Raw genomic sequence first — 12,142 nt, forward strand, 5'->3', positions numbered from 1 at the left:
GCAAGGGGAGAGAAAGTGAGATTAATGCTGCAGCCAGAACAATACCACCCCCCAAGCTTCTATTGAAAGGAAAAGCAAGCCTGAAACCTGGAATTCTCACCTTGGGATCTCGCTGAACCTCAGCCATCGGTAAACAGTCAGATCCCCCATCCATATCGTGGTTGATGTTGTTTCCAGCGCCCCCACCTTAAGAATAATCTTCCATCCCTGGCATATAGCTGAGAAATGAAATTCAATATCATCTCTTCCCATCACCCTGGACCTGCTCATCTCACAACTCCTGTGTTTATTAAAAGGAGGCCTGGCTAGTCTCAAGGTTCCTCTTTCTGTGTCAAAGATTCTCACAGATTGAGCGAAATGTCTGTGCTCTTCTGATGCAAGGGCCGAGAGCCCAATACCAAAATGGGCCGGAAACCCTTACAAGCTTTCCCCTCCTCTTAGCCCAGAAACAAATGAAGAATTTTTAGCAATGACAATTCCTTTCCCCACCCATGTCAGAATTATTATGCAAGATTATGCTTTGGGTGTTTGTATTTACTGGTGGGGAATGCAGTGTAAATGTGAAGGCCTATACATAGCACTGTTTGGCAGTGGAGACATGGAGGTGATACAAATTAAATGGTTTATCAGAAAGAATTTATCAAGGTCACCAAAGTACTAGATCTAGTGAGGGTGGGGAATCCCCAACAAGCGTATTGCAAGGTCCTTTCTTTCAAGGCTTTATTAGAGTATTATTTGGTAGAAAAGACTCTATATACATGGAATCATTTGAGAAGGATACCAAATAGCATCGACTAAGAATTGGGTTGAAGTGTAGAGATTCCGAGAAAGAATGGGTCATTGTGGGTTGGGGGCAGCAGGGACGACCCAGGGAGGCAATGATCCTCGAAGTAGATAGACAGTAAAGGGTGTTGGGACTGGGGCGTGGGAGTGGACACAGAGAGGGTGGGAGGGAGAAATGCAGGGGCAAGGATTGCAAGAGAGAGAGGCAGCATGTGCGTATATAAACAGTCATGTCCTATCGCCTTTAGATTTTATCGCTTAAGACCCCACTTTTTCTCCATATCTGCTTTCTTTTCCTCAATGATGTTCACTGAGGCTCAGGGTTATCCTGTGATGGGAAATGGGTTCACAATGGGAGTTTTCCCCTGGGGTGAGAAACCTGCTGTCTCTGCACCTAGGGTTTGGGTGGGACTAGCAGCTCTGGAATTTGCTTCCTCTTGGCGTTAACCTTCCTCGTGATGAAACACCCATGGAAAGAAGAGACTGTCCTCTGAGAGCCTCTCACAGTGGACTGGCCCATTGATGGCCCTCACTGAGCCTGGACCAGGCGGGTACAGTCTGGGTAGGGGCTGTGGATGGCGGGTGAGGTTACGTCTTGAATGTCTTCGACTTTCAGGCTTAACATCTCCTACTTTTGCAGCAGCACCTTCCTCCTTGCAACTCCCAGGGGAGCTGCAAATGGTTTTAAGAGCTTCTCTTACACATAACTGTAAACAGGCAGGGAGTGGGCAATGACATCCTCATAGGGAAGTATTCTTGGAGCTGATGTTGATGCCGACGAAGAAAATGCCATTTCCTTAGGCCCTTTGCATGTTGTAGTCGTTCTGCTTTCCTTCTCTCTTCTGCTAACCTTGCTTCTTTCTTCTTTGATGCTGAAGGCTCATATAATAAAACCATTGTATTTCTGTTTGGGTCTGTTTCAATGCCTTTTTTTCAATCCCTGGTCCCATGGCATGTTTTTGTGCTGCTTTTGTCTGTATTGTCTTTTTGTTTGGAAATTATGTGAAAGATGAGCCACTCAAAAGAGAATACACTTTGGATGGTCCAAAGAGATACTAGTATTAACAGAAATCTAGCAGAAGGGAAATTTAAACTGCGGGTTTTTCCTCTTGGTGAAGGGTGTAGTAAACCAAAAGCTAGGAGCCGTATCACAGGAATTGCTGAAATCAGGGGAGACTTAAAAACCTTTGGAAAAATAACAGCCCATGAACTCCTGTTTTTTCACCAGTAGGAGAAGCCGAGAAGAAATTTCATGTGGTTGAATAATTTTAAACATTCTGTGTTCAAAACACAAATTATCCAATGAGTGTGGAGGATGGGGGCAGAGGGTGGCAATACAGTTTCCTCTTAGTGAAAAGGGTTCAGTAAATTCTTTTTCAATTGAATTGAATGATAACAGGAGGGAGAAAAGTATTGGGTCTTGTGCCTTTGATCTGTCAAATATTGAGAAATGTTCTAAAGTGATAAGAGCTATCTGCAAGGAGCGAAACGGCCATGTGGTAGGGGGTGAAGCCCAGAGGTGTCATCCTTTCTCTCCAGCCAGCTGCTTTTCCTGTTTTGAGAGGTTACCTCTGTTAGTCTCCTGATTTTATGTCATCTAGTCAGTCAAACGTGCAGCAGTTGAGAGAGCAGAGAACTTCTCCTGGGAGCTCAGACTCTATAGCCAGACAGAGTTTCCATTCTGGCTTGGCCATTTATTAGTCATGTGACTTTAAGCAAGTCATTTGATGTCTCTGAGTCTCAGTTTTCTCATGTTTAAAATGGGGATGAGCGCACCTACCTGCTTTAGTCAGAGTTCCCCAGAGAAACAGAGCCAATAGGATGTGTGTGTGTGTGTGTAGGAGAGAGAGAAGGAGGTTTATTATAAGGAATTGGCTCACGTGGTTATGGATTTTGGACTAATGAGTCCAAAATCTGCAGTGTGGACCAGCAGGCTTCAGACCCAGGAGAGCCGAGAGTGCAGTCCAGTCCCAAGCCCAGCAGGTGGATAACCAGGAGACCCAATGGTGTGGCTAAAGCCCAAAGGCAATCTACCAGAGAAGTCCCTCTTGCCTGGGCAGGCCAGTCTTTTTGTTCAATTCAGGCCTCCAGCTGATTGGGTGAGGCCCACCCACATTATGGAGGGCAATCTGCTTTACTCAAAGTCCACTGATTTAAATGTTAATCTCATCCAAAATCACTTTCAATGTTGATACACAAAATTAACCATCACACTATCTCATAGAGCTGTTGTTTTCACCTGACACATAGTATGTGCCATCTAAGTGTTTGTGCCATTACTACTACTATGACAATGATGACACATTGACAGTGAGAATTATTAGTATCCCTGTTACTGATACCATATGGAGTCTGATATACCAGGTTTCAAAACCCAGCTGTATCACTGATGAGCTGTGTGACCTTGAGCAGGGTCTTCAGTCTCCTCAAGTCTACATTTCCTCGTCTGTAAAATGAGGATGAAAGGAGGAGGCACCTCATAGGGCTGTTGTATTAAATGAGTTTACCAGGTACAGCATTTGGAACTGTGTTGACACGTAGTAAGCGCCACACAAGTGTTTGCAGCTACAGATATGATGATGATGATGACGACGATGATGATGAATATTACCATGATCAGCATTGCTACAGAATCTGACACATTTCTGACTTTGGGCTAGATCCTCAACCTCCCCCAGGCTCATCTATAAAATGGAGACGTAGGTATAGCATTTTGAACTATGTTTGATGCATGATAAATATTATGCAAGTGTTCGCTACTATGGTTATGACGATGATGATGAGTATTAATATTATTAGCATTACTATGGAATCTGATACATTTATTAGCTATTGACTTGGGCAAAGTTCTCAAATTCCCCCAGTCTGCATTTCCTCATCTGGGAAATGGAGTTGATATATAGCAGTATCTTCCTTACGAAGTGTCTGTAAGGAACAAGTTAGATAGAACATGGGAAGCACTTGGCGCCGTTCCTGGCCCATCTCCCACGGAAAGCACTCAGTGAATCTCGGCTGCTATGCGTTTGTTCAAGCCTCAAGCACCAGGCATTGGGAACTCTCTCATTTTCTCAGCTCTCCGCTGGCTCCATAGCAACCCTGACACACTGTCGTTAATTCAGTGATGGGGACCATATGACAACCCAAGTTAGCCATCCCATTTTTGGACAACTCTTAGATTTAGAAGATTTTTCTCTTTTTGTTTGGAAATTATGTGAAGATAAGTTATCAGTTATTATCAGCAATTAGTGCGAGCTCTGTGGTCTGGGCCCCTGCAGAGCACGTTTGTCCTTCTTCCATATGACAGCCCGCCAAATATTGGAAGACAGCACTCACTTCTCTCCTAAGTGTTTTTGTCATCAGACTAAACATCTCTAGCTCTTTCACCCTTTTGTCACATAACACAATTCCCAAAACCCTCGCTATATTGATTGCTCTCATCTGGACCTACTCCAGGTTTTCAGTGGTCACCCTAAAATATGTCACACAGACAGCATTTAGCACTCCAGATGTACAGACTTGCCCCAGAGAGGACTGCTACCTACCTTATCCTGGTACCATCTTCATTTATGAAGATGTCCTGTCTGCAGTAGCTCTTTCAGCAACCCCGTCTAGCCTCTTCTGTTTTATTTTGAGCTTCAATTGACTCATGCCCATTATGCAAGGATGAATTATAAGCAAGACCATCCTCCTTTTGCCTTTGACAATTGAAGTTTTGAAACTATATGTAAATATCTCACAGTCCAGTTATATTTTATCTTGTTAAATTTGGCCTATTTCAAATGACTGAGTTGTTCTAACAGAACAATTATTACATTTTTATTAGAAAACTAATTCAGGCTTATTGTAAGATATTTGGGAAATACAGAAAGGTGCAAAGAAGAGAATAAAAATCATTTACTTTCCACCATCCAGAGATAACTATTGGCATATTGGTAACTTCTTCACAGTCCTGTTTCTTGCATCTTTTGTGTGGATGATGTGTATATTCATGCACTTGTCATTGCACAATTGGGATTACATTGTATATACAGTTTGGGTTCCTTTTTTTTCTATTTAATATTATATGGTGTGCTATTCCCTACCTCATTAAGTTATATTTGGAAACTTGACTGCAAAGTACATCCTACAGACATATGGATAATCTATAATTCATTTAACCATTCCTCTATTGTTGGAAATGATTATTTCCCATATTTGTCTGTTATAATCAATGCTTCAGTGGGCATCTTTGTCTATATCAGTGTTTCTCAACCTCAGCACTATTGACATTTGGGGCTGGATAATTCTGTGTTGTGGGGGGCTGTCCTGTGCATTGTAGGGTATTTAGCATCACCCCGGCCCCTACCTACCAAATGTCAATAGTACACACAACTCCCCACTAAGTTGCAGCAACCAAAGATGTCTCCAGATATTGCTAAATTTCCCTTAGGTAGAGGGGGAAAATGCCCCCCATGGAGGACTACTGGTGTTTGTCTCTTCAGTTGCATAGGGGGAAGGGGACAGAGGGAGCAGTCTACCCCAACTGCACAGGGTAAGGGAATGCATTGTCAATAGAGCATTTTAAAACAATAATAAAACCAACTGAAAAGTGATCTGCTTTTTATTGTCATCACGTGCCAGTACTGACAATAATAAAATTCTCCTTCCTGCCAAGGTAGAATGCTCCCATTCTACCACCTGCCACCCCTCAAAGGTTTTGCCATTATCTCTCAAAAAGCCCTAAAGCATACTGTTTATGCTCCCTAAAGTTTGACAGAATTTTAGCAAAACAGGTCTCTGGGTGAGTTTTGTCTATTTTTTTCCTTACAGCCTCCCTGATACTCACAGATTTCGGAACCATTGGAAAAGGGTCAGGAGACAGTTGCTACACTCAAAATCATCTTGTCCTATTAAGCACTGTTTTCTTACTGGGTCAAGTTCAAGGAGCCTAATTCCCTCTTCTCTTAGGGTGTGTTTTCTCCCAGGTTTCTGGGACCATATGCTTGAGGGAGTTTCCCAAAATACATTCTCGTTATAATACCCCTCTGTTTAAAAATAACTTTCAGTTTCTTCATTTCCTGCTAATCAAGTATGGACTGTGGGAAATGGGAATGGGAAATGGTCTTGGAAGGGACGACTCTAACCTGTCCCTTCCAAGACCATTTCCCATTCCCATTTCCCACAGTCCCCGGAAAGGCCACTCCTGCTGCATGGGACCAATCTCCTTGCTGCCCCATGAGCACACACTGGACATCATGGCTTCACACATGTTGTTCCACTTCCCTGGAATGCCCTTCCTATTGCCTATACAAACTTTACCCACAGGAAGCCCGTCTTGGGTTCTAAAGCTCTCATTGTTATTCTGTGTCTTTAAACTCTTACTTCGTGATGTGATCTGTATCACAACATATGTTGTATCCTTGGGCACTTAACCTACATATCTATGTATTTATAATTGTTTTAGTAACTTGGTTTCATCCTGACAATTAGAATATAAATTTCCTGAAGGCAAAGATGTCTTAGACTTGCATATCTTCTAAAAAATGAGTCTGTAAATATTCAATAAATAGCTGATAATAATGTATAATTTGTTCTGTTCCAACATTACTTCCTCATTTCCTAGCTTAGCTCTATAAATTTGGTGCAAAATTAAAAATATATGTTTGCCATTCCAATATCTGTATTTAACCTTAAAATTAACTAGCTAGACATCCAAACCTAAGCTTCAAAAAATTTACCAGGTTTTTCCATCGCTCATCTATCTGACAAGTCTTTTCTGCAAGAATCAAATGATCAGTAACTATCTGTAATAGTTCTGGGTACCTCCAGCCCTCTTTAGCTGTTTATAGCTTTCAGCATTCAAAGCCAAGCCACCATTTAGCATAGTTTGCAGAAATCATGGGATCTGGCAACTTTGAGAGTGAGTGCTGGCTCTACAGAATCTTGTACCCATTTCCAAATGTCACCCCACAGTAGATTTTAACTGAAAATAATGTCTAGTACTTCTCATCATTTCCCCAAATTTTTCACACTCTGAACTCTTAGGAAATTATCATCATCACGTTATGGGGGAAAAGAATTTCAGGAAAATTTAAACTCTAAATTTTAACAACCCAGAGTACTAAGAAGCAAAAAGATGCTATAAGAGGAGAGAAGATGGCCAAGGTGAGAAGGGAAGAAAAGAAAGATCCTATGGCTATGTTTCTCTTGAGAATCAGCACATTGCTCTTGTCTATCCATCTGTAGTACCGACTGCAGCTAGAAGTCAGAGGAGAGCCCAGGGAGCACAGCAAAACAAAATGAAGTTAACCTTGACTTAGGAGACTCAAAGGGTTGTCCTAGAACAGACCAAATTCTATTCTGAGGATCTGTTTTTGCAGAAAGAAGCAGATTTTCCAGTTTCAGAGAAACAAGAGAGTCCTTTTAAGTTCTGCCTCCAAAAGCTCCTTGACCAACAACCTTCTGTGCTCACTGTCCTCTTGGGGTCAGCCCACATTGATTTAGTGATTAACTCCAACATTTTTCTGGCTTCTCCACTACACCAGCACATTTCAGGTTTCTAAATATAGGTCAACCCAGGCAATTAGGAGAGAGCTTCTGTTTTTGAAAGGTATTCAGCAGGCAGAAAGCCCAGTTTACAAATGAGTGATCATGTTTGGCCTCAGATGACTTGACTGACAAGGACTGCTATTTTCTGAGCTATGTGTTGGGATACATGAGAAACTTCTGCAGTTATTGCTTCAAAGACTATATTAACCACAAGAAACTTTAATTTTCCATGAAAAAATGCATTTGTCAATGACCTTGTTGGCCACCTCCATTTTAGGTTGCCGATTTTGCCATCTTGCTGTTCTTGTTGTGGTCTTGTTGTGGGATTTGTCAAATGGACTCATGGTCCCATTTATCAGTTGGCCATTGGTAAGTTAATCAGAAGGTTTCCATTCAGTCCCCACCTAACTCCACACCCTTCTCTCAGGACTGTCCAAGCTAGGAAATTGATCACACTGCCCTGGAAGGCTAGAGATGATAATGTGGCATTGACTCAGGGTAGGACATTATTTAGGAGGCCACCACTCAGGCCGACAGATACCCTGTGAGTGGGGCCTAGCAGCCTGTCATTCCTGGGCCCAGAAGGTCAATTGACCCAGATCTTACATTCACAGAGTCTCAAATATGGACTCTTGTCATTATCTCCAAATGAGATGATACTTTCCATTTTGGGAAATTAGAAGTATTAATGTGTTAAGTGTGAATATTCATACTACCACAATTTTTGAAACTCTATTTTGGTATTTATTGATTTTTAGAAGTATATATATATATGAAGAACCAAGAACAAAATATATGGAAACAAAGGAACAGAGGAATCTCTCCTGGATTTGGAGCCCACATACACAGTTTAGGGGAGGAGAGCAGTGTTGTGCACAAAGGAACTTGGTAGAACCTAAAACCTTGTTCTCCAATGTGTGGTCCAGCAATGTCAGCCGCCACTGAGAGCTTGTTAGAAGCGCAGACTCTCAGGCCCCACACCAGACTTGATGAACGAGAATCCGCATTTTAAGATCCCTAGGTGATTCCTACATACGTCACAGTTGGCAAAATTTTGATCTGAAAATCTACCGATGTTTGGGGTTCAGTTATCAGACTAGGATTATGTGGATTTTGATGTATACAGAAGCCAGGGCTATGCCTTGTTCCTGCCAGGACACTAACTGAATTTTACCTTCTCTGAAGAGGAAGGAGCACATAAAATGAAATAACCTCTCATTGTGAGATGTTAACATATCAAAGCCATATTTTCTTTCTCTCTTTTCTGTACTCTCTCCCACCATAATGGATATGGTTGGCACATTAGTAATTCAGAAGCTTCCTGGGACTTGGGACTTTTCAGAGAGATGGAAATTCTTGGGCATCCCAGTGTTTAGTTTTGGCTTCAGCACTGCCAGAAGGTCTCAAGTTGCAGAGATGAGAACCAGTAAAACATACCCGGCCATGTGGCCGCTCATTTCTAGATCAGCGGAGACACACAAATCAGTGAAATTTTGGAATCAACTGATTGCAATTCTTAAGCTACAGTAGTGTCTTTCTTCCTCATCTTTAGTTTTCAGACCACAACAACCCCTCTCGGACGTCATCTCTAGGCTATTGCAGAGTCCGTTGTCCATTTTTTATGGACCAATTGCCTAGAATCTGACCAGTGCAATGGCCACCTAACTGAAGTGTGACAACACATTTCCATTGCTCTTCCTGATAATGGATTATTGACTCAAAGTGGACCCAACAGCTTTCCCTGGTAGAAACCCCCATTCTCCAGCGCCCCCCTGCCCCAGGGATATTGCTTCTTTCTTGAGGACTCTGAATTGCCTGACTTATTCCTCCTTCCTCCCACCTACTCACTGCCATCACGTTGGTGGCTTCCTCCTCTGCTGTGAGGTGAGCGTGACTCCTTCCCTCTGGTCTTGGGCCATTTTTCCTAGGCTGCTTTTTTTTAAATTTTTTTTTTTATTTTATTTGTGGTCTCTGTCATTCTGCTGGGGCAAGGGGGTAAAGAGATCTGACACTAAGTGCAGGGAAATGCTGAATCTGGAATCTATCTTCCAGACGGCACAAGAATAAAAATTCATGGCAGGACGGCAGCTGCTGACACACTCCCAAAGACATATTGCAGGTAGCATTATTTATTGTGGCAAGGAGTTCATAGAAGTGCTACCTCAAAGCACCCTGAGAGATCCTGAAAAGCCCATCTCCCATCACGTGAGGCAGATTTATGGGGGCTGCTCTTAGAGAGGTCAGGCAGTGCGGCTCAGGACGCAGGCTCCTTCCAGAAAGCCTGGATTCCCTTAACGTATTCAGTGCAGTTTGATTGGTTCAAAGGAGGGCTTGAGTCTGTAATGTTGACCATAAAATTGCAGTGACACGCTGCTTTAGATAAGAGGGCTGGAAGAAGGGGGCAGGGATACTGTGGGCGCAGGAGCAGCCAGCACAGGCAAAACCAGAGCATGCGCTCATATTTTAGGTTAATGTGCAGGGAGAGGATGGGGGATGGGACTGGACGGCTTAATATGTTCACACAAAGGAAAGCTGAACCCACCAGCCTGCACATGGCAGACACCCTGCGTCTGTACACGTTAAGCCATGTGTACAGGAACACACAGAGTCACATGGGGACCTGGAGGTGCCACCCAGACAGAAACGGCCAAAGCCAGGCCAGCCAGCATGACCTCCCCATTGTCCTAAAGCCATCAAGGGAGGGACTGTTTTCCCATGACCCCTGCCAACCTGATCGGGTATCTCCCAGGCTCTCCATCAGTCCCACGTATGTGGTATCATTCCCCATACTGCTTGCTAACCAGCCTTGGATGCACAAATTTCCACTCCATGCCCTCTACACAGACACAGCCCAGAAATGAGGCTCTTCTGCAAGCTTCATGGGGCTGAGACTGATGGGAGGCTGCCAGAGAAGAGCTCTAAGTCCTTTTTCTGAGATCAGTGACATCCTTGCAGGCCAAGAGAATGCTGGTCAGGGCGAAACAACCTCCATGTCTTTTCCTGAATCTAGGGTTTTGGAACCTCGATCAGGTAGGTGAACACCACTTACTGTTTCAGGATGAGTACCTTTGACACGAATTTGCTTATCTGGGTCAATTTCTACCCATCATGCTTCGGGGGCACCACATTGGTAGTCCCAATCTGTGGCCTCCTGTGGCTGGCTTGGTTAAGAGATTTAATTGCTGTCAACTTTCCACATCTGAGTTAGAGAGATGGAATAGATAAGGGGATGAGATGGCCATCTAAATAATTGAGGTGATTATCTTTTTCTGAATTATTCAGTTAGGAACTAAATTGTCCTATAAATTCACAGAAAGGTAGGTTTTGGTTTGAATTATACAGATAATAGCCTTAATTCTTCACTTCACGCAAGCCTGTAGGTCCAGTTGAAAAGTGACTCTTTCTCCCTCTGTTGAAACTGACATTATTTAGACATTTGAGTCCACTTGTTTTTAAATGTTCCTCTCAACCAGGTGTCCCATTCCCATGAGGCATTTGGGATACCCATTTTGGTTCATAAGACTGGCCTCTAGAATGTGAACTGTAGGAGGTGGGAGCATGACAGTTTTTAAACTTACCAAGATGAGCCTCTTCTAGTTATATTCTTCTCAGAGTGGAGAAACTATTAAAATTTATCCATTGCTTTTTTCTCCCTCTGAACCTGGCCCATTTAGAGGCTCCCATCATTTGCTTGCATACTCTGTTGCTCTCCCATCTCCCAGCCATGGTTTTTAAAATATAAGCCCCTGCCACTGTTTAATGCTGACTCCTCACAACAGACAGTACAAGGCACTGTGCTTTTTCTACTTGGCTTCCAGATCTAGCCTCCTTCAAATTCTGTCCTGAGGGATGTGACCACTGACTTTGCCAAATCCAGGAGGATGCTCAGAGCCTCTGAGCACCACTGCTCAGTTGGTCATCCTTGCCCATTGGCCTAAACAGTCGTTCCTCCGAGTACCACTGTTGACCCCCTGAGGTCCAACGCTTGACCTCATTAATTCAGAAGGGGAGAAAGCTAAGTGAATGTTTTCACAGTCTCCTTTTTCTCAAGGCCAACTGGAGGTTATCAAGGCCAGAGGCTGCTTTCTAGTTCATAAACCTGTTAGGGTATTCGGAGTCATGATTCTCGTATTCAACTGTCTATGCTTTTCCTTGGGACAACTAATCCCTCAGTGTGACTGGTGGAAGCCGCAGTATTGATTTCTGTGTCTCTCTAAACCTCAGTTGTGTTCAACGCTTGTTAGACATCTGAAGGAATATCCAGTGGGCTCTGGGGGCAATTTGAGAGCGAGGCTCGATAGGCCTGCTCTTGAGAGAAGTTTCTGTAAGGTTGCCCGGCAAGCCAATCGAATAAAATGAGAGAGAGGGGAGAAAGTGAGGGAATGGAGGGGATGAGAGAGAAAGGAAAGAAAAAAGAAAAAGAGGAAAGAGAAATGAGAGAAATAGGAAGGAGAGGGAAGAAAGAAAAGAAAGAAAAAAGGAAGAAGAAAGAGAAAGGGAACTCTCTCCTACTAGTAGAAATCTTGAAGGATTTTCATCTTTCTGCTGCTTTAGTCTCAACTCTCCCTTTGTTAATAAAAGAACATTTTTCATTTTCTAAGCAACAACAGCTGGAACGAGAAGAGGTAATCCACATATGTGGCTGGTGCACATGTTGGGGTGGACCTGTGGGAGGTCGTGAAGGGTGTGGACTTCGTTGAGTTTTGTGGTACTTGTTTGCTTTCATCTCGGCTCCTATGCAAATGAGGGGACGTGACTGAGGATGCTCCTGATGGAGCAAATTAAAGCTATGAGAAAAATTTCTGCAAATTGCAAGATTCTCTTCCGAGTT

At 43.2% G+C, this 12,142-nt stretch overlaps 1 protein-coding gene across 1 annotated transcript in view; it reads left to right on the forward strand.

The window, feature by feature from the left end:
* ZFHX3 (zinc finger homeobox 3) overlaps positions 1-12,142 on the forward strand; it is a 1,295,574-nt gene that overhangs the window by 847,291 nt on the left and 436,141 nt on the right. The window lies entirely within an intron of this gene.

Source organism: Equus przewalskii, chromosome 3, assembly GCF_037783145.1.
Source record: "Equus przewalskii isolate Varuska chromosome 3, EquPr2, whole genome shotgun sequence".
NCBI lineage: Eukaryota > Metazoa > Chordata > Mammalia > Perissodactyla > Equidae > Equus > Equus przewalskii.